This window comes from Palaemon carinicauda, chromosome 30 (assembly GCF_036898095.1).
Source record: "Palaemon carinicauda isolate YSFRI2023 chromosome 30, ASM3689809v2, whole genome shotgun sequence".
NCBI classification, from domain to species: domain Eukaryota; kingdom Metazoa; phylum Arthropoda; class Malacostraca; order Decapoda; family Palaemonidae; genus Palaemon; species Palaemon carinicauda.
This window is the reverse complement of record NC_090754.1, coordinates 93,416,914-93,437,438: the sequence shown is the minus strand read 5'-3', so window position 1 is coordinate 93,437,438 and position 20,525 is coordinate 93,416,914. Positions and strand designations below refer to the sequence as shown.

Here is a 20,525-nt window from a genome sequence, read left to right as displayed (position 1 = left end):
TCCAGGTTCCAAGAAGGGGGCTTTAACTGGACTTGTTTGATTGTCTCAAAAGACTTTACGAGGTCATGTAAGTCCTTATCGTGAGACAAGTCCAAGCCTCTATGCTGACAGACTGAAGCGAGCATGCTTTTGTACCCTTTAATTGTGGACACTGCCAGCTTAGCGTCCTGTCTGAGGTACAACAAAAAATCAGCAATCTGGCTCACAGAGGTAGTGGATGAGGAAACCTTGTGCTTCCTACACCAAGCTCTAAAAGTCTCCCACTTGGACTGGTAGACTCTCTGTGAAGAGACCCTCCTCGCTCTGGCGATAGCTTTCGCAGCTTGCGCTGAAAATCCTCTCGCTCTGACGAGCTTCTCGATAGTCTGAAGGCAGTCAGTTTGAGAGCGAGGAGGTTTTGATGATACCTCTCGAAGTGGGGTTGTCTGAGCAGCTTTGGACTTGCAGGAAGGCTTCTTGGAAAGTCCACCAACATGTCCACCACTTCCGTGAACCACTCTCTCGTTGGCCAAAACGGAGCTACCAGGATCATTCGTCCCGAATCGAGGAGGGCGAATTTCCTGACTACCAGATTGATGATCTTGAACGGGGGAAAGGCATATGTGTCCATCCCTGTCCAATCCATCAAAAAGGCGTCCACTGCTATCGCCTCCTTGTCCGGAACCAGGGAGCAATAGTTGGGGATCCTCCTGCTCAAGTTGGAGGCGAAAAGGTCTATTAGGGGTCTCCCCTACAGCCTCCAGAGACTCCGACAGACCTGTTGGTTGAGGGTCCATTCTGTGGGAAGGACCTGCCCTTTCCTGCTGAGCATGTCCGCCCTCACATTCCTCTGTCCCTGCATAAACCTCGTCAGCAGATCTACCTTGTTCTCCTTCGCCCAAAAAAGGAGCTCCCTTGCTGTTTCGAACAGAGACAGAGTGAATCCCCCCTTGCTTTCTGATGTACGCAAGAGCTGTGGTGTTGTCTGAGTTGACCTCCACAATCTTCCCAGACACCGAGTCTTTGAAGGCCTTTAGCCCTAGAAAAATGGCCATGAGCTCCTTGTTGTTGATGTGCCATTCCAACTGATTTCCTTTCCAAGAGCCGGAGACCTCCTTGCTTCCTAGTGTTGCCCCCCAACCTGACTCTTGACGCGTCTGAAAACAACACTAGGTCTGGATTCTTCTTGTGTAAGGAGATCCCTTCCCCCAACAAGGCTAGATCCAGCCACCACTTCAGATCCTTGACCTCTGCTGGAATGGGGAAGGAAAAGGAGTCTTCCTGTTCCATGTTTTCAAAAGAAAGTGCTATAGAGGCCTTAGATGGAGTCTCCCAGGTGAGACAAACTGCTCAAGGGAGGAGAGAGTTCCCAGCAAACTCATCCACTCCTTCGCTGAGCACCTCTTCTTGTCCAGGAAACTTTGGACTTTTTCGAGACACTTGGTCTGTCTTTCCTGTGAGGGATAAGCCCGAAAAAGAACTGAACTCAGAACTATCCCCAAATAGAGAATAGCCTGATTCGGCTTGATCTGAGACTTCTCCCTGTTGATGACCAGGCCTAGATCTTGAGCCATCATAAACGTCTTCCGTAAATCCTCCAGACATTTCTCCTTCGATCGTGAACGAATCAGCCAATCGTCCAGATAAAAGCATATCCTTATCCCCTCTTGATGCAGCCAGCCTGCCACATTCGCTGTGGCGGGATGTATACAAAACACAACCCCCACACCCTTGATCACTCTTACTTCCAAAATATCCCACAACACAAACTTTCCCCTTACTTTACTTTAAACTAGACTCTTGGACAGAAGGAAAATGAAAACAAAACATAGCCTTAAAACTATATTAACGCAACCAAAAACAGAACACATATCATTAAACTGACTTAACACTAGAACAAATTACTTATCACCAAACCATCCACCATATGCCATAACCCAGGAACAATCACAATTTATCATAAATTCAATAGACAAAAAAAACACACAAAATTCGCTGTATATATCGGTGCGTGATGGTACCGAAAACTCGCCAACAATCGAAAAAACAATATCCTTTTAATGTACCCAACACCGTCAGTCCACGCACAGTACCAAAAGCACACTTAAGACTAAATAAATTACTTAATACTAAACACCAATCATATTCTGCAACACAAAAAATTAATGCCAAACCAAGAGAACCTCTTGGTTCACACGCAACAGTCCTTAAGCAAGTTGTAGCCTACTGGCACTGGCCAACACTATCGTACGGCCAATTCGACTATGCAATCTTATGCGGTGGTCGTCGTTATCAATTGTCGTGAGAGAAATCCGTATTTTATAGCCGGGTCATCAACGTTCAAAAATTCTGTATTTCAGCAGTCTATTCCTATATTCATTGTCCGGTCCGGGTCGTCATCATCAAGCTAATCATATACAATATACACACGGCTGGCAAACACCACCTTCCAGGCCAAACTAAAACTCCAAGGAGTATAAAGGAATCCAAAGGAGGAACTACGGCCTGCAATAAAAAAGAAAAAAACGCTTACGAAAACTCCTAACTAAACTAAACTATCGTACTATAATCAAAGATAAACAATAAACTTTCTATCATTCACGAACGCGCCTAACAAAAATGAATAAAAACAGTACTTACTCAGAACATAAAAACACTAAACAGCCGGCTTCCGAAGAACAAAAAAATGCAGAACCGACTCCTTCTATCGTTCGAGATCCAATGCTTTCGCCCAAGACATTCATCACCACCCTATCCTAGCTAAAAAGGTAAACAAACAACCTCAATTATACCAACAATCTTTCCAACTTCAAACAATCATTCGCTAATTACCCCTTTTTCTTCAGCGCGCACCGCGGACACACAAACACACGCACACACAACCACACATAGCCTACTCTCTTGCGCACGCGCGATCTAGCAAACTAAAGCAAATTAAATTCTTTTTCTTTCTTTCTTTTTCTTTCTTTCTTTCTTTTTCTCTCTCTCTCTCTCTCTCTCTCTCTCTCTCTCTCTCTCTCTCTCTCTCTCTCTCTCTCTCACAAAACTATGCAAATAAACACTTTCTTTCTCTCTCTCTCTCTCTCTCACAAAACTAAGCAAATAAACGCTTTCTTTCTCTTTCTCTCTCTCTCTCTCTCTCTCTCTCTCTCTCTCTCTCTCCTGATTTGGCAAAAAAAAAAAATTAAATTAAAATTAATCCTCCACATTCCTCCCCCCTTACTTTGCCAAATCCTCACACAACACTTACCTATTTTCTCATTACCCAGTCGCAATCAGGAACAGGGCCTCGGCTTCGGGTAACTGGGCCTTCATATACCTGCACTCTCTCATTCACTTCTTCCATGTCGTTTTCATTCAACGTACTATTACTATTCCCGTCTATGCTCTGCTCGTCTAAGATATCATTCACTATTTCATCTACCTCAGTTTCATCTGGCCCGAAAATCCCACTAATTTCTGTCAACAATTCATCCATTACATCTAAACCATTTTCTACTTTAACAAAAGAATCATTCATACTGCTTATCATTCTCCTATCTTTCATTCTCGTGTCCGTCATACGTTCTCTTGCCTCATCTAACGAAAACCCACACACACTATAAGTATCATTCATACTCATCCAAGTTTCATCTGTATTAATACATTTATCTTCCATACTCACCTGTACATTTACACCCTTGTCCTGCTTATTCTGATTCCCGCCAACAACTACAAAATTTTCCCGCCTTTTATCCCCAGTAAAATTCTCAGACTTCTTTTTCCTTCCATACTCTACTAACACCAATTGCTTATCTTCTAAACCTAATGCCTCACACATACTCGGTTCATACTTGTTCGTTTTTAGCCATTTAGTCATACCATTCTCCTGAATATATCTTGGTACCTCCTTCCATTTCCGCAACTGATTGTGGTGTGCCCTAACCTTTTCCACACTACCATCCACACTTACTTTACCTAAAACATAACTCAACCCACTAGAACCAACATCTAACACCTCATATGGACCTTCAAACTTATCACGTACCTTATTGACATTCATTCTTCCCTTTTCAATTACCTCTTTTAACACTTTCTCTCCCACTTTGTAGCTTTCAAATCTCTCATTTGCTTTCTTCCAAACATCTCTATCATTCTCGGACACACTCAATCTCGGTCTTACTATCTTTTCAAAATTCAACACAAACTTACACGGAGACATACCAGTACTCTTGTGCACCGTCGCATTATATGCCCACAACGCACGCCCAACATATAAATCCCAATCATTATCACATGTACTCATCATCCGCAAAATTTCTGTTAAGGTTCTTACCGTCCTTTCAGCCAAACCATTCGCACTTGGCATATACGGAGTCGAATACACATGTTCAATGCCCCATTCTCTCAACATCTGCTCAAACTCCCATCCAACAAACTCCGGACCATTGTCACTTAACATTTTTGCAGGCTTACACACACTCATCGGCAACATCACTTGACTTACCATTCTCGCTACAGTCTCACTTCTTTTATTCTTGATGGGTACGGCATACGCAAACTTGCTCATATGATCGACCATGACAATCATTCCCACATGTCTTCTCGCAGTCACAGGCAACGAAACACAATCAATCACAAACATCTCAAATGGCTCTTTCATACGTAACCTCAGAACAGGCGGACTTGCATGCATGCTCTGATACTTTCCCTTCTGACAATCCTCACAAGTAGTCGCTACATCCCTACAAATTTGACTCAACCCAGGCGTAAACAACCTCTCTCGCATGCATTCCCACAATTTATTCTTCCCCATATGCCCATACCTGTCATGCACTACCATACACATACTTACAGCTGCATGCATTGGAAATACAGGAACATATATATCTTCATCCATTCCCCTATGCAAAAAATACACAATATTCTTACAAACAATAAATCTTTTAACAACTTTCTTATACGCTTCCAAATCACACGGCCATTCTTCCACCCTAATACCATTTAAAATACATTCACGTAACCTATTTATTTCGAAACATTCACCTTGCATTTCTTCCACCTCTTCTTTGCTCAACAAATCATCTTCACTCTTTGCAATATCAATCATGCCAACAAAATTCGCCATGAATACACTATTATCCTCGATTACTATTACCTTACAGCCATTCTTTGAAAGCAAACCCTTACCAACATCAACTGACACATGGTGCAACCTCAAAAAATCTATTCCCATCAAAAAACAACTAGGCATTTCATTCTCTCCCATTACAATAAAATTATGTTCAACTTCCATACTCCCTAGTTTCACTTTCAACCTCACTTCTTCCCAAACAAGTAAACTTCCCTGACCTATTCCATGAATTCTCACACTCGTACACTGTCTTTTCACTTCCCAATTGTACCTCTCAATTTCCCTGATAACCGACTCATTTACTAATGACACTTGAGCACCCGTATCAATTAAACTACAATATTCATTCTCATTTATATTCACATACGTCATCATCCTTCCTTTTACACCATGCATACATACATTTACTCTCCTTTCAATTCTGTCGCTCACTTCACCAATATGTTCATCATCATATTCACTGTCCTCTATACCGTCATATCTTAGGTTAAGGTCACTTGCACCATTATCCTTCTCGCTCAACAATTTGCAACATTCCTCCTTACATTGAATCCTCAAAATATATTCCCTATCATTCTCCTTACATGCCCGATATTCCATCGGTCGATTCCATCCAAAATACAAATACACAGTTACACCATACAACATACTTACCACCATTAATATCTTTGATAATACTTCCCCTTCTAGTACACTACTCTCCTCCTCATATACCATTTCTTTTGACACTTCATTCATCACTCTTCTTTTAAGCTCGCTTACGCTACCTGGTATTTCCGTATCTAAACCCTCTTGTACCAACTTACTTAAACCCATTAGGATACACTTATATACCATATCTTCCCCTTCACAACTCTGCTCCACAACTAAACCTTCAGGCAACCTTTCAGAATTCAGATTACTCTCTTTATCTTCCATCCTCCCATGCATCCTCGACATCGCATCTGCTATCACATTCTTATTTCCCGGTACATATTCTAACCTAAAATCAAATTCATTCAAATCCTCTATGGTCCTAGCAACCCTTGCATTCACACACTCTTTCCTTATCATGTACACTAGGGGCTGATGGTCAGTACGCACAATGAATTTTACACCATACAAAAATACTTTCAATGCTTTCACACAAAATCGTATTGCAGCCAATTCCCTGTCAATCGTCGAATACTTCCGCTCAGCTTTATTAAACGCTTTACTAACATACGCTATTACTCTCAATTGCTCTTCTCCATTTACTCTCTGCATTTGAACCAAACAACCACCCATACTAACCCCACTCGCATCCGTATACAACTCTAGCATATTCGCATTTTCACTGTAGTCCGGAAATGCCAAAGTGACGTCTTTTGCGGCCTCTTCCTTCAACCTTTCAAACGCTTCTATCATCCGATCATCCCATTTTAATTTTGTACTATTCCTTTTACCCGTCCATTCATTCAAAGGCTTCCCTATACCTGAACAATCTCTAACAAACTTGCGACCAAACTCAACCAAACCAAGAAAACCTCGCAACTCACGCACAGTCCGGGGACGTGGAAATTCTCGCACCTTATTCACAAACTTGTCACTCTTCCTTATACCAGATTCACCCACTACATGCCCAAGAAATTCCACCTCCCTGGACAACCATGTACACTTCTCAAGCTTAATTTTCACACCAACTTCAATTAACCGCATCAACACTGCCTCAAGCAACCGCATATGTTCCTCAACAGTCTCGCTCGCAATCAGAATATCATCTATAAAAACAGTCACCTTCTGTCTATCAAACCCAGCCAAAACTACATTCATTGCTCTTTGGAAGGCAGCAGGCGCATTAGCAAGACCAAAACTCAACCTTTTAAATTGAAAGTGACAATTCGTACTTGAAAATGCGGTAATGGGCCTGCTCCCCTCTGCCAGAGGCATCTGATAATAGCCCCGCACCAAATCTAATTTAGTAAAAACTTTCATTCCATGCATCTTATAAACACAATCAGACACCACATTCATTGGAAAACGTTCTTTAACAGTCACCTCATTCACCTTCCTATAATCAATACACATACGTAAACTTCCATCAGGCTTTCGTACAGGGACAATAGGGCTATTCCAGGCACTCTCACTCCTTTCTATTACACCCATACGCTCTAATTCCTGACACTGCTCCTCTATCTCCTTGGCAATAGGCGGAGAAAAATGCCTGGGACGCTGATATATGGGGGTATCATCACTGAGAACTATTTTAAATTCTGGCAGGTCTGACCCCCCCACAATCATCGTCACCGAGACTCACAACTCTCCGCTTATCCCATAACATCTTAAGCAATCGTTCCCTTTCGACCTCACTTATACTCTCATCTAACTTAATTCTTCCTTTCAACGTATCGTAATCCCAATCGTCATCGTTCTTTACCTTACCAGACATCACCTGTCTCGCCTTAACATATCTTCCATCCTCTACATTAATCAGTGTATACATACATCCCATGCAATCGCCTTCACGTATTCCACGTACTCTCTTCCTCCTAACACTCTGCAACAACCTTACATACACCTTGGGTTCTTGCATATTCATAACACCATCATATATATACGCACTCGTTTTCACCAAATTACCTGCTTCCATACCTTCCACTACATATTCATCCTTGTCACTATTTGAAATTCCCAGACTGCTCGGCCATGCAACTTTTACACTAATAACCTCACCTTTCTTACCCGATAACTTTACACTTTCCTTTGCTACCAACGGCACTCCCTTCCACACCTTCGTACTCACTCTGCCGTCTTCCTTTAAATAAAATTCCCCACAAATATTACCTTTAACCTTTATTTCAATCATATTCACACTTGGATGTACAATCATACCACATTTTTTCAAAAATTTATACCCAAGCAGTACGTCATATTTCTCATTCGCTCCCTCGACCACGTAAAAATCATTATCCTCCATCATCAACCCCCCAATCATAACATTTTCCCGCAACTTTCCTTGCACAGGCATACGCAAATTACCAATACCTTTTACTTCACCCTTACATCCCTTAAATTCACAAACCTCTTTTACCTTATCATATGCATTCCTAAACATTAAATTGACACCACAACCAGTATCAATCAAACCAACCAACTCTACACCATTAAAAATCAATTTCACACTCATGCAATCATGTGCTCTTTCTCCCATCACATCTTCATGCAATAAACCCTCACGAACATGCATCACATTCACTCCCCACACACACGAGGACTCACCCAGCTGAACCCTCTGATTAATTAGTTTCCCGAACATCCTGGCTGACTTGATCCCTTATTCCTACAAACCCTAGCTACATGCCCATCTGCACCACATTCAGTACACTTACCCCGCGGCTCCTTGCACATTCTAGCATAATGACCATCCTTACCACAATTACCACAAATTACATTCATACGATTATTACGGCATCCACTCGCTATGTGTCCAGTCATACCACACCGATAACACTTAACCACTTTCTCTTTCTTACAGTCGCTAAAACGATGCCCTGTCTCTCCACACCCGAAACATGCTCCTAATGCCCATCTACACTCGTTCTTTTTATGTCCTACCTTCCCACACCTATAACACCTCTCTTCACGGATACCACTACCTAACCTAACTTGCTGCGTACTAGCACTTCTATCTCTCCAAACTTGATTTCCCTGTCTAAACCCGTCATTTCTCGGCATAGGTATTCCTACATTACTCACCCTAACACTTCTATCTACTACACTATCAGCTACCCTCATTGGCCCTCTCATAACAGCATCTCTAAAACTACCAAATTCTGGCACACTTTCCTCCATTCCAGTTCTTACACTCACAGATTTACTTTCTTTCATACACCTATCCAACTCGTAATCCTCAACTATCTCTAAAATATCATCCCAAGTCAATCTCTCTCTAGTCCACCTCATTTTCTCCTTCCGTTTCAAATTAATAAACTCACACACACTCTCTGGTACTGTACCCAAAAACTTCTTCATTAGTTCCTTATTTTCATTTATTCCTTCGTCCCCATACTTCTTTCTAGCCAATGTTTCTAACCGACATACATACATCGAGATTGCTTCACCCACCTTCATTCGTGCTTCATCAAAATCATTTTTTCGCTTATACCTAACACTACCTTTCATACGTTTTACCTGTTCAATTATCCTATTCTTTACACTTTCATACTCAACCTCTCCTACACTCATTATCACCCCATACATCGTCAACAAATATCCTGACAAAAATTCTCCCAACTCCCTAGCCCAAACTCTCTTACTATCCCCATACTTAGCCTGACAAAACTTTTCATATTCCCTAAAGAAGTCATATACATTCCTACTGCTATGTTCATTAAACCTTTCACACCTAGGAACCTCTCTCATAAACACTGTCTTACAAACTTCCTCTACTTCATTCTCACTACTATCTTCACTGTCTACTCCCTTCTTGTTGCCTTCTTCTTCATTTGAATACAATGAATCTAATTCTACACTCAAAGTCCTATCTTTAACTATTCCCTTCTTACCCTTTTTCTTACTTACTACCTTCACCCATTCATGATCATCCTCACTCACACCCTGACCTTTCTTCTTTTCTTTCTTCACATTATCTTTACCTTTCTTCTCCTTCTTCCTATCACCCTTCGTTCCAATCTTACTATGTCTAGGCCCTTTACTTTCAATATCACTATCACTACCTTCCCCATTATCACTTACCCTATCCTCTTCCACCATCAACCCGTTACCAGAAGCAGAAGCCACTCCTCCGACTGCACCTTCACCTATGACAGTTTTCATCATCCCCATTACTTGCCCCATCATAGCTTCCATTCGTTTCTCATTTTCTCGCATCCTCATCTCAACACCCTCTTCCACTCTCTCTACAGTTCCCTGAAGTTCCCTAAGTTTCCTTTGCATCTCCTCATTCTCACTACTTAACCTCGCATTCTCCAACAACAACCTCTCCTCTCGCTCATTAGACAACCGCAATTCCTCCTTTAAAATATGCAACTGTTCTTCCATTAACTCCATTTCAATACCTTTAATATTTTAAGTATTTTTCAAACCTTATTTACCCTTGTCCAACAGTCCAGTTTCAATCCCACCTTCGACAGTCCTTTACTTTCAGTCCCTGTTCGGGCGCCAAAATTTATGTGGCGGGATGTATACAAAACACAACCCCCACACCCTTGATCACTCTTACTTCCAAAATATCCCACAACACAAACTTTCCCCTTACTTTACTTTAAACTAGACTCTTGGACAGAAGGAAAATGAAAACAAAACATAGCCTTAAAACTATATTAACGCAACCAAAAACAGAACACATATCATTAAACTGACTTAACACTAGAACAAATCACTTATCACCAAACCATCCACCATATGCCATAACCCAGGAACAATCACAATTTATCATAAATTCAATAGACAAAAAAAACACACAAAATTCGCTGTACAGTATATATCGGTGCGTGATGGTACCGAAAACTCGCCAACAATCGAAAAAACAATATCCTTTTAATGTACCCAACACCGTCAGTCCACGCACAGTACCAAAAGCACACTTAAGACTAAATAAATTACTTAATACTAAACACCAATCATATTCTGCAACACAAAAAATTAATGCCAAACCAAGAGAACCTCTTGGTTCACACGCAACAGTCCTTAAGCAAGTTGTAGCCTACTGGCACTGGCCAACACTATCGTACGGCCAATTCGACTATGCAATCTTATGCGGTGGTCGTCGTTATCAATTGTCGTGAGAGAAATCCGTATTTTATAGCCGGGTCATCAACGTTCAAAAATTCTGTATTTCAGCAGTCTATTCCTATATTCATTGTCCGGTCCGGGTCGTCATCATCAAGCTAATCATATACAATATACACACGGCTGGCAAACACCACCTTCCAGGCCAAACTAAAACTCCAAGGAGTATAAAGGAATCCAAAGGAGGAACTACGGCCTGCAATAAAAAAGAAAAAAACGCTTACGAAAACTCCTAACTAAACTAAACTATCGTACTATAATCAAAGATAAACAATAAACTTTCTATCATTCACGAACGCGCCTAACAAAAATGAATAAAAACAGTACTTACTCAGAACATAAAAACACTAAACAGCCGGCTTCCGAAGAACAAAAAAATGCAGAACCGACTCCTTCTATCGTTCGAGATCCAATGCTTTCGCCCAAGACATTCATCACCACCCTATCCTAGCTAAAAAGGTAAACAAACAACCTCAATTATACCAACAATCTTTCCAACTTCAAACAATCATTCGCTAATTACCCCTTTTTCTTCAGCGCGCACCGCGGACACACAAACACACGCACACACAACCACACATAGCCTACTCTCTTGCGCACGCGCGATCTAGCAAACTAAAGCAAATTAAATTCTTTTTCTTTCTTTCTTTTTCTTTCTTTCTTTCTTTTTCTCTCTCTCTCTCTCTCTCTCTCTCTCTCTCTCTCTCTCTCTCTCTCACAAAACTATGCAAATAAACACTTTCTTTCTCTCTCTCTCTCTCTCACAAAACTAAGCAAATAAACGCTTTCTCTCTCTCTCTCTCTCTCTCTCTCTCTCTCTCTCTCTCTCTCTCTCTCCTGATTTGGCAAAAAAAAAAAATTAAATTAAAATTAATCCTCCACATCGCCATTATTCTGGTGAAGACTTGAGCCGCCGTGCTGAGACCGAAGCAAAGCGCTCTGATTTGGAAGCACTTGCCCTGCATTACAAATCTCAGGTACTTCCTTTTAAGTCGGATGGATGGGGACGTGAAAATACGCGTCCTGCAGATCGAGGGACACCATCCAGTCCCTTGGACGTACTGATGCCAGCACACACTGAGTCGTCTCCATGGAGAACTTCGTCTTCTCCACAAAGACATTCAGAGAGCTGATATCCAGGACGGGTCTCCATCCGCCCGAGTTCTTGGGCACTAGAAACAGGCGATTTGAAAAGCCTGGGGAGGATAGATCCTGAACCGGTTCTATCGCTCCCTTGTCCAGCATTTGGTCGACTAGGTCTAGGAGGGCCTTTTGTTTCCCCGGATCTGTGTACTGGGCTACTAAGGCCAGCGGAGAATCTGCGAGAGGAGGTTTCTTCAGAAAGGGGATCTTGTATCCTTCCTTGATGACTGGGAGGGACCAGGTGTCCGCCCCTCTTCTCTTCAAAGACTGCCAAAAACCTGACAGTCTTGCACCCACTGTCTGGAGGAGATGAACTTCATTTTCTGGAGCGAGCTCTGAACGAACCTTTGTTCGATCTTGGTCCTGACTCTTGCCTTCTTCCTCTAAAATCTGGTCTTCAAGTAGCCCTGCCCCGAAAGGGCTGCTGGAATTTCTTTTCCTCCCGTTTCGAAGAAGAAGGAGCGGCTGCCAAGGGCTTACGAGCCGAATGAGATAATAGGTCTTGGGTGGCTTTTTGGGCCAGCGAAAGCGTAATGTCTCTCACCAGGGTCTCAGGAAAAGATGTGGAGACAGGGGGGCGTAAAGAAGCTCAGACTTCTGCGCAATGGTAACAGACTTTGAAGTAAAAGAGCAAAGCAGGGCCCTCTTCTTTAGGATTCCAGCTGAGAACAGCGAAGCCAACTCATTCACCCCATCTCTGAGGGCCTTGTCAATACAGGACATAATACTGGTTAGGTCTCAAGTTCCTTCCATTTGGTCAGTCTTCCTTGCCAGAGCCCCTAGTGACCAGTCTAGAAAACTAAAAACCTTAAAGGCTCTAAAAATACCTTTGACGAGATGATCCAGCTCCGACATCGACCACATGACCTTGGCTGAGTTGAGAGCATGCCTTCTAGCTGAGTCCACTATGCTAGAGAAGTCACCCTTGGAGGAGGAAGGTACTCCCAGACCCAAAGGTTCCCCAGTCTCATACCACATACCAGCCTTTGAAGCAAGACGAGCTGGTGGAAACGAGAAGGAAGTCTTAACTGCTTGTCTCCGTTCCTTCATCCAGTCATCAATCTTCGCAAGAGCCTTCTTTGCAGAAATCGACAGCTTCATCTTGATGAAGGCCGACTGTTTCTTGGCCTTCTTTCTGCTAAATTGGGATTGAGGAGATTGCGGAGCAGCAGGTTGGAATTCCTCTCCATAAAGTTCAAGAAGGGAGCGAGAGAGAACTTTGTAATCTCCGGCAGCGTCAGCAGGTTTATCATCGTCATCAGAGACCTCCTCGAGGTCCTGATCCACATCTGCAACATCCTTCGAACGAGAAGAAGGCTCCTTAGAATCAGACAACGGCAAATAAAAGGAATCGTCCTGTAAAAGAGGGCTGCAAGAAGCTTGAACCCGAGAAAAGCTTGCGTCTTGGCGCTGAGCGTAGGTGTCGTCCTGGCGCCGACCGTAGGTGTTGTCCTGGCGCCGGGAAGAGGTATCGTCCTGGCGCCGAGCGCTAGAAGTCTTTGGAACGAGAGGCAGTATCGTCCTGACGAAGCAGGCTGGTATCGTCGTGGCGTCGAGAACGAGAGGCGGTATCGTCATGGCGTCGTGAACGAGAGGCGGTATCGTCCTGGCGTCGTGAACGAGAGGCGGTATCGTCCTGGCGTCGTGGACGAGAGGCGGTATCGTCCTGGCGTCGTGAACGAGAGGCGATATCGTCCTGGCGTCGTGAACGAGAGGCGGTATCGTCCTGGCGTCGAGAACGAGAGGCGGTATCGTCCTGGGGACGAGAGGAAGTATCGTCCTGCGTAAGCATACCGTTATCGTCCTGGCGCCGAGAGAGCGAGGACGTATCGTCCTGGTGCCGAGCAGTAGAGGAAGCAGAACGGTGTCGTGTCTTCGACGAAGAGAGTAAGGTTTCCTTAGGAGAACTACTCCGTTCCCTCTTAGAAGTTGACTTCTTAATAGGCATAGAGTCGTCTTTACGTCTATCGGACTGGGCGTGAGGGCGGCTAAACGCTTGCACTAACGTAAAAAGTTGTTCCTGCATGACAGACATAAAGGATTTAGCAACGTCTGCAGGGTCTTGCTGTCCCAAGGAGAGGGCTGACGAATAACACTCGTAGAAAGGGAAGGATCTTCGGCTGTTATATCCTGACTTGCGGGCTTAGACTTCGTCCTTTTCACAGGCACGGAGTCGAAATCGTCCTCCGTCGGACAAGGTTCATAGCTACTAGAACCGGGAGAGAAAGCACGAGACAGTTCATCGCGGTTCCACCTCCTCTTCGTAGGTCTCAAAGCTTCAAGCTTCCATTTACGTCTGGGAGAGGGATTCGGAGAAGAAATCAACACATCCGACACGTCTTTTCCGCAACGGTCAAGAGCAGCCTGGGAATCGACAACAGGACTGTCTGAGGTGATGGCTGACCGAGGGTACATACCTCTCACCCCCTTTCGGTTGTTGCTGTATCTTCTCCCTTGGTCCTGGGAACTTGGTAAAGGTCTAGACCTAGGGTAATGACAGGTTCGGTCAGTCGCCACCTCCACTGCACTTTCACAAGCACTAAAATCACTTTCACTTTGCTTACCTTTAAAGGCCGCAAGTTCTTCTTTAATGCCTGTCAACTAGGCAGCCATCCTAGCGTACCGAGGGTCATCCGCATATACGGATCCTGTAGAAGGGGCAGGAGTTACTAACTCAAGGGAAGGATCAACTTCCAAAGAGGAATTAATTATAGGCTCAAAGGATAAATCTACACTACTATGAGATTCAGGGCCCCTGTAACACGGTTTTTTCGCAATAACTTTTTTTCTATGAATTTCATAAATATAACGCTTATTCAGAATGCACATTATATCTACACATAAATTTTGACTATATTCTGCATTACGTAGGTTGAATAAATTTGGTACTTTATTAAGTAAAAGTGACGATTTTTGAAGACGGGCCAACTTACTCAGAGAAAAGGTTTCGAACGCACTCGTTACGTAACTTATGACGGCATTTCTTCTCTCTTTCTCGATCGATGATTGGTTATACGTAACGAAGGCTATACCTCTGCAAACAATAACACAAAAGTGTAAATAAAAGCAAAGCAGTACACCTTTATGAACTCTGAAACCTCTCCACTGAGAATTGTCATAATGAACAAACGAACAAAATATGTTAATAAATACAAAAACACTTCGATTATTTGTCTAACTCCCAAAATAAGTTTCCTAAGAAATTACAGTCTACTTTATAGGTCACAATCAGATTGACAAAGTGTATGGAATAGTTGGTAATTTTCAAAAACGTAGTAGACCAGCTTGATTTGATAACTGCTATATCCAATGTCAAGCAATTTTTATTCATTGTCTATCTACCTACCTATTTACTGTAAAAAAAAAAGACAGCCGGTACCGTATTTTCGCTTTAAACCTTCACCAATAATTATCGTCAGAATGATGACTTCATGAGACTCCACCCACTTTGGCCTCGTTATGAATCAGGATAACACTGAAGGCTATCATGGGCATTGTTGGATCAGAAAATTCAAATTCTGGCTATAAAAACTCATTTCTCGAGTAGTTGTAAGAAGTGCTAAATGATCCTCAATGATCCCAGCAGTTGGCCTAAACGTTTAATTCATGCATACTACTGTTGCGGCAGTACTGCTACAGTAGTATTACTACGCCAGCACTGATACCCCACCCACATCTATGTATTGTTCCGCCATTCATAAAGTCTTTGTCATGTTTTTTCACTGTGCAATAAGCCATGGCCTCCTCAGAAATTAAGTTTAACATTAGATGATAGGTTATTTCATTAAGCTGACAAATTATGGCAACTGGGTATGTTATTGCCGACGTTGAAGCTAAAGATAAAGTATGGTATCATTCCTTCATTGCATTATCATCTTTACTACTATTTGTTTTGCTACATGTAGTAAATATTTTAAAGGATAAATGAATTATGTTCACTTTACTTCTATAGATTCCCATTAGATGTACAAATAAAACTCCTAAAACTATTCATGATTTATTTACAAAATGCAGTCATGCCCAAAACATAGCCAGCACGTTAGTACGGCCTAAGAAGAAGAAAAAAAAAAAAATATATCGGAAGATCCGTTGGTCTGATGGAGATTTTAGCACAAAAATCTTATTTTAACAAAAAAAGTTATATAAAGACTAGCCAGCACGTTAGTACGGCCTAAGAAGAAGAAAAAAAAAAATATATCGGATGATCCGTTGGTCTGATGGAGATTTTAGCACAAAAATCTTATTTTAACAAAAAAAGTTATATAAAGACTGTTTACATACAATCTCTCTCTCTCTCTCTCTCTCTCTCTCTCTCTCTCTCTCTCTCTCTCTCTCTCTCTCTCTCTCTCTCTCCCTCTCTCTCTCTCTCTCTCTCTTGGTGGCATAGTGAATAGTTAATGGAAATGTTCAAAAGCCTGAATGACATTACAAGTATTATAATCATGTTACGCTAAATACAAATCAGACCATAAACATTGGATTTAAACTAGAAACTGAATAATTACCTATTCAGGCTATAATAGATATGGCCAAGGGCTTTCTCATGACTGTATAAAGTTGCAAGTCGTAAGACAAATGCAGGTTTGCAACCACGGGGGCAATTCCAAATCCTGTTAGCCATTCTTGACTGTTATGGGTTTCAGAGCAGATGGAAGAAGGTGAATGGGTGTCTGGTGGATGGGCGGGGCAAAATTTTGTCCAAAGGTGTTTACATTGCTTACGTAATGAATGTTTTCGACTCTTGGCTCAGTATAACTGGCCATGGCGTCGGCTGGATCATTTTTACTCTATAAAAATTAAAACCATCGGGTTTAGGTTATTGATAATGCTGACAAAATTTGTGTGTGGTTGTAAAATATACATATGTCAACTTTCAGCTACACCCGATGCTTTGATAAGGAGCAAAGTCCAAAAAACCGTGTTACAGAGGCCCTGAATCTCATAGTAAGTTCGTCTTCTTTCCCACTAACAGACTTAGATTTAGACCTAGAAGCTCTCCTAACTCTATCGAGCTCTAGTTTACACACATAGCGCTTCATAATCAACCAATCCTTTTCATCCAAAACCTTACATTCCCCGCACCTATTAAGGGCACATTCAAAACCCCTACAATTCAAACACACGGTGTGAGGGTCTACCGCCATTTTCGGTAACCTTACCTTACATTCCTCATTCGCACAGAACGGAATTAAATTTTATCAATCATAATGAAAATAGCAAAAAAGCAAAGAAATAACAAACACAATTGCCAAATCCCAAATCAGTGTACTTCACCAAATAGCAGACTGGTACACCGAAAACAGGGAAAGCGAAGAAAAACTCTTAATGACGGACCAACGTATTGTCGATCCGACCGGCAGAGATGAACTGAAGAACAGAAAACGGGAATGATTCCTTGTACCACCCTGTAAAGGGTGTTATCCACCTAACCGCACAACCACCACAAGGCGGTTGCCGCGTTTTGACAAATTCTGCCGAAAGTCAGAGACATTAGCTATATATATATAACTCTGCGAGGTAAGTTCTATTCATAAAAATCTATTTCTGGGCGAGGGAACTGTGTCGCTGCGCGAAATGCTCCTCTAGCACCATTTCTAAGGCATAGTTATTGCTAAATATACCAGAGAAAAAGAGATGCATGGAATGCTAGGAATAAACCTAGCTCGCTCACTCTTTGAGTGTCGGTACAGAAAATTGGGGCGTGATTGAACCACGACCATAGGTCTCTCACCAATTAGTCCTCTCCTTCCTCAATATCCCCCGATACTGTACTATGAAGTGCCGTTCTACATCCGACTACTGCCCGCTACTACGAATAACCCCCCCCCCCCCCCCCCCCCGAGCTTTCCAACTAACGGGATTTACTAAAAAGGAGAATCATTCAGCAAAAAATATGTATGATTCTTTGATTACAGTTTGAGTGTGTCCTATCACTTTAATTCTAATCTAAAGACTAAACTTCCTAAAAAAATTATCATCAAATGGAAAACCAATATCCACAAATAATAAATCTTCAATATCAGATATCAGGCTGACACAAGTTTTTATAGTTTATGAAATATCTGCTTTGATGTTACTGTTTTTAAAATATCACAAATTTTAAGTAATTTGTATTTTTCCTAACAATACTTACCTCAAACTACTTTCTTAGGAGTATCTGGGATCTCCTCCCAACCAACCAGAGTTTTATGTAGTTTACCATAGTCCTGTTTTCTATGAGGGGTAACCTCAGGTGGTTTAATTGTTCATGTTTGCTTGTGAACAACTTTCTGGCAACTCATAGAGAAGTGATTCAATTTTGAAAGTCCTACGTCCAAGGTTAACGGTTAAGGTAAATGTTAAAGGTTAAGATAAAGGTCAAGAAATAAGCTGCCATGACGGAGGTCTGTGCTCTACTGGGAGCCCCTCCATTCTACTCTTTTTTTTTACCTGAACTGATGTTAGTGTTTAGAAAATGACTTACGTTTCAACTCACCTTAATTTTCATGAGTTTTAAAATCCATTCCCGTTAGGCTTTACTTTCACCTCGAATTCAACTTCGGAAATTCCTCCACTTGTCCTATTTCCTTCAGCTGAAAGTAACGCAATTTAAATGTCTTATTCGCCATAGCAATTTGCATGTAAACCGCTATACACACCTGGAAGAGAAAATTTCACTATTTATAATCTAAAATTGTAAACTGAATGTAAACAGCCATCAACATCTGAAAATATTAAATTACGCTCTTTTTATAATCTGATAAAAACCTTAGAAGTGAGAGCCTATTTCACAAAAGAAAGCATTAATGTTATGATAGTTTATCTCTACACTACACGACTTCTCACAATCTTCTTAGGGAATTTACGAATTGCCTAACTATAAGCTAATTGTTCAAGTATATAACACATTATGAATGTTGTAAGTTCTCCTTCATAAAAATAAACTAGATTAGCATTTCTTTGTTGGGGGAAAAAGGGAAAAATTCTTATTAAACATTTTAGTTTACTTTCATACAGTGCTTTCTGAAAGCAAGAATCAGAATTTCATCTTTGAAAGTAAAAGGGCAGGTTGCTCAGAAACTCCTATAAGGATATAAAGAAAAGTGGAACAACTTTTGTGCTAAAGTAAATCTGTAACGGGAACAAGAATGTAGATTCGACAGAATGCACTGATAACTCTTAGTCAGCTGCAGCTATCGGGGAAACTTCAAAAACTTTCTTCTTCTTTACAGCCCTTGTACATCACGATCTACCAACTAATTATCTATAATATTAAAGCAGTAGGCCCTGATGCTTCCTCCGGTGCCTTAGATGACCGCAGAGGTAGCAGCAGTAGGGGAGTCAGTATTATGAAGCTTCATCTGTGGTGGATAATGTGGGAGGTTGGGCTGTGGCACCCTAGCAGTACCAGCTGAACTCGGTTGAGTCCCTGGTTAGGCTGGAGGAACGTAGAGAGTAGAGGTCCCCTTTTTGTTTTGTTTCATTGTTGATGTCAGCTACCCCCCAAAATTGGGGGAAGTGCCTTTGGTATATGTATGTATGTATGTATGTTAAAGCAGTCAGCTGAGAGAGTTGGTCTTAGGCATGTATAATCGACGGCTGAAAACAAAGAGCTCAGTGTCTTGTCAGGTGGGTGGGCTTCCTTGCCACCTGGAACTAGTCACTTCATTAAAGTTTTTTTATATCCAAATCCAGTTTCACTGGAAGCATATTCCTATCAAAGAGTTTGTATTTGTGTAAAATCAAATACTGTATCTAAATAACAATGAATAAACCTGATAATTCTACACGATAATGATTTACTGAAATAATTATGGAAGAAATAATGAAGTAAACTCCAATTAGTAAGGGTCAACTTAAGTTATTGCAAGGGATGGATACAGTAGATGCAATTTTTTTTTCTGCATTGAGACATACACAGGAGAAGCAGAAGAGACCAGAAAGGACTACACTTGATATTATTTGATTTGGAAAAAGTAAATGACCAGGCACTAAGGCAAGAGGTATGGAGATAAATGAGAGAGAAGGCAATTTCTGAAAAGTATGTTAAAGCAGTACAAGATGAGTATATAAAGGCAACCTTAAAGATAAGAGCGTGGGAAGTACAGAAAAGTTGCGGGTGTGGAATAGCTCTTAGTCCTTACAATTTTGACCTTGTGGTGGACATCATAACATCAGACGTAGGAAAGAGACCCCCTAGAGTACATCCTTTTCTCTTAACCCTTTTACCCCCAAAGGATGTACTGCTACGTTTCACAAAAGCCATCCCTTTACCCCCATGGACGTACCGGTACGTCCTTGCAAAAAAATGCTATAAAAAATTTATTTTTTCATATTTTTTATCATTTTTTGAGAAAATTCAGGCATTTTCCAAGAGAATGAGACCAACCTGACCTCTCTATGACAAAAATTAAGCCTGTTAGAGCAATTTAAAAAAAGTATACTGCAAAATGTGATGGGATAAAAATAACCCCTTGGGGGTTAAGGGTTGGAAATTTCCAAATAGCCTGGGGGTAAAAGGGTTAATTTTATTTGGGCAAAC

General features: G+C 41.6%; 1 long non-coding RNA gene across 1 annotated transcript in view; it reads right to left on the bottom strand.

The window, feature by feature from the left end:
• The window catches only part of LOC137623355 (uncharacterized), a 59,608-nt gene that overhangs the window by 21,564 nt on the left and 17,519 nt on the right, over window positions 1-20,525 (bottom strand). Inside the window, exon 3 of the long non-coding RNA XR_011040601.1 lies at window positions 18,480-18,642. This is a non-coding gene — a long non-coding RNA (uncharacterized lncRNA). The remainder of the gene's footprint in view (window positions 1-18,479; window positions 18,643-20,525) is intronic.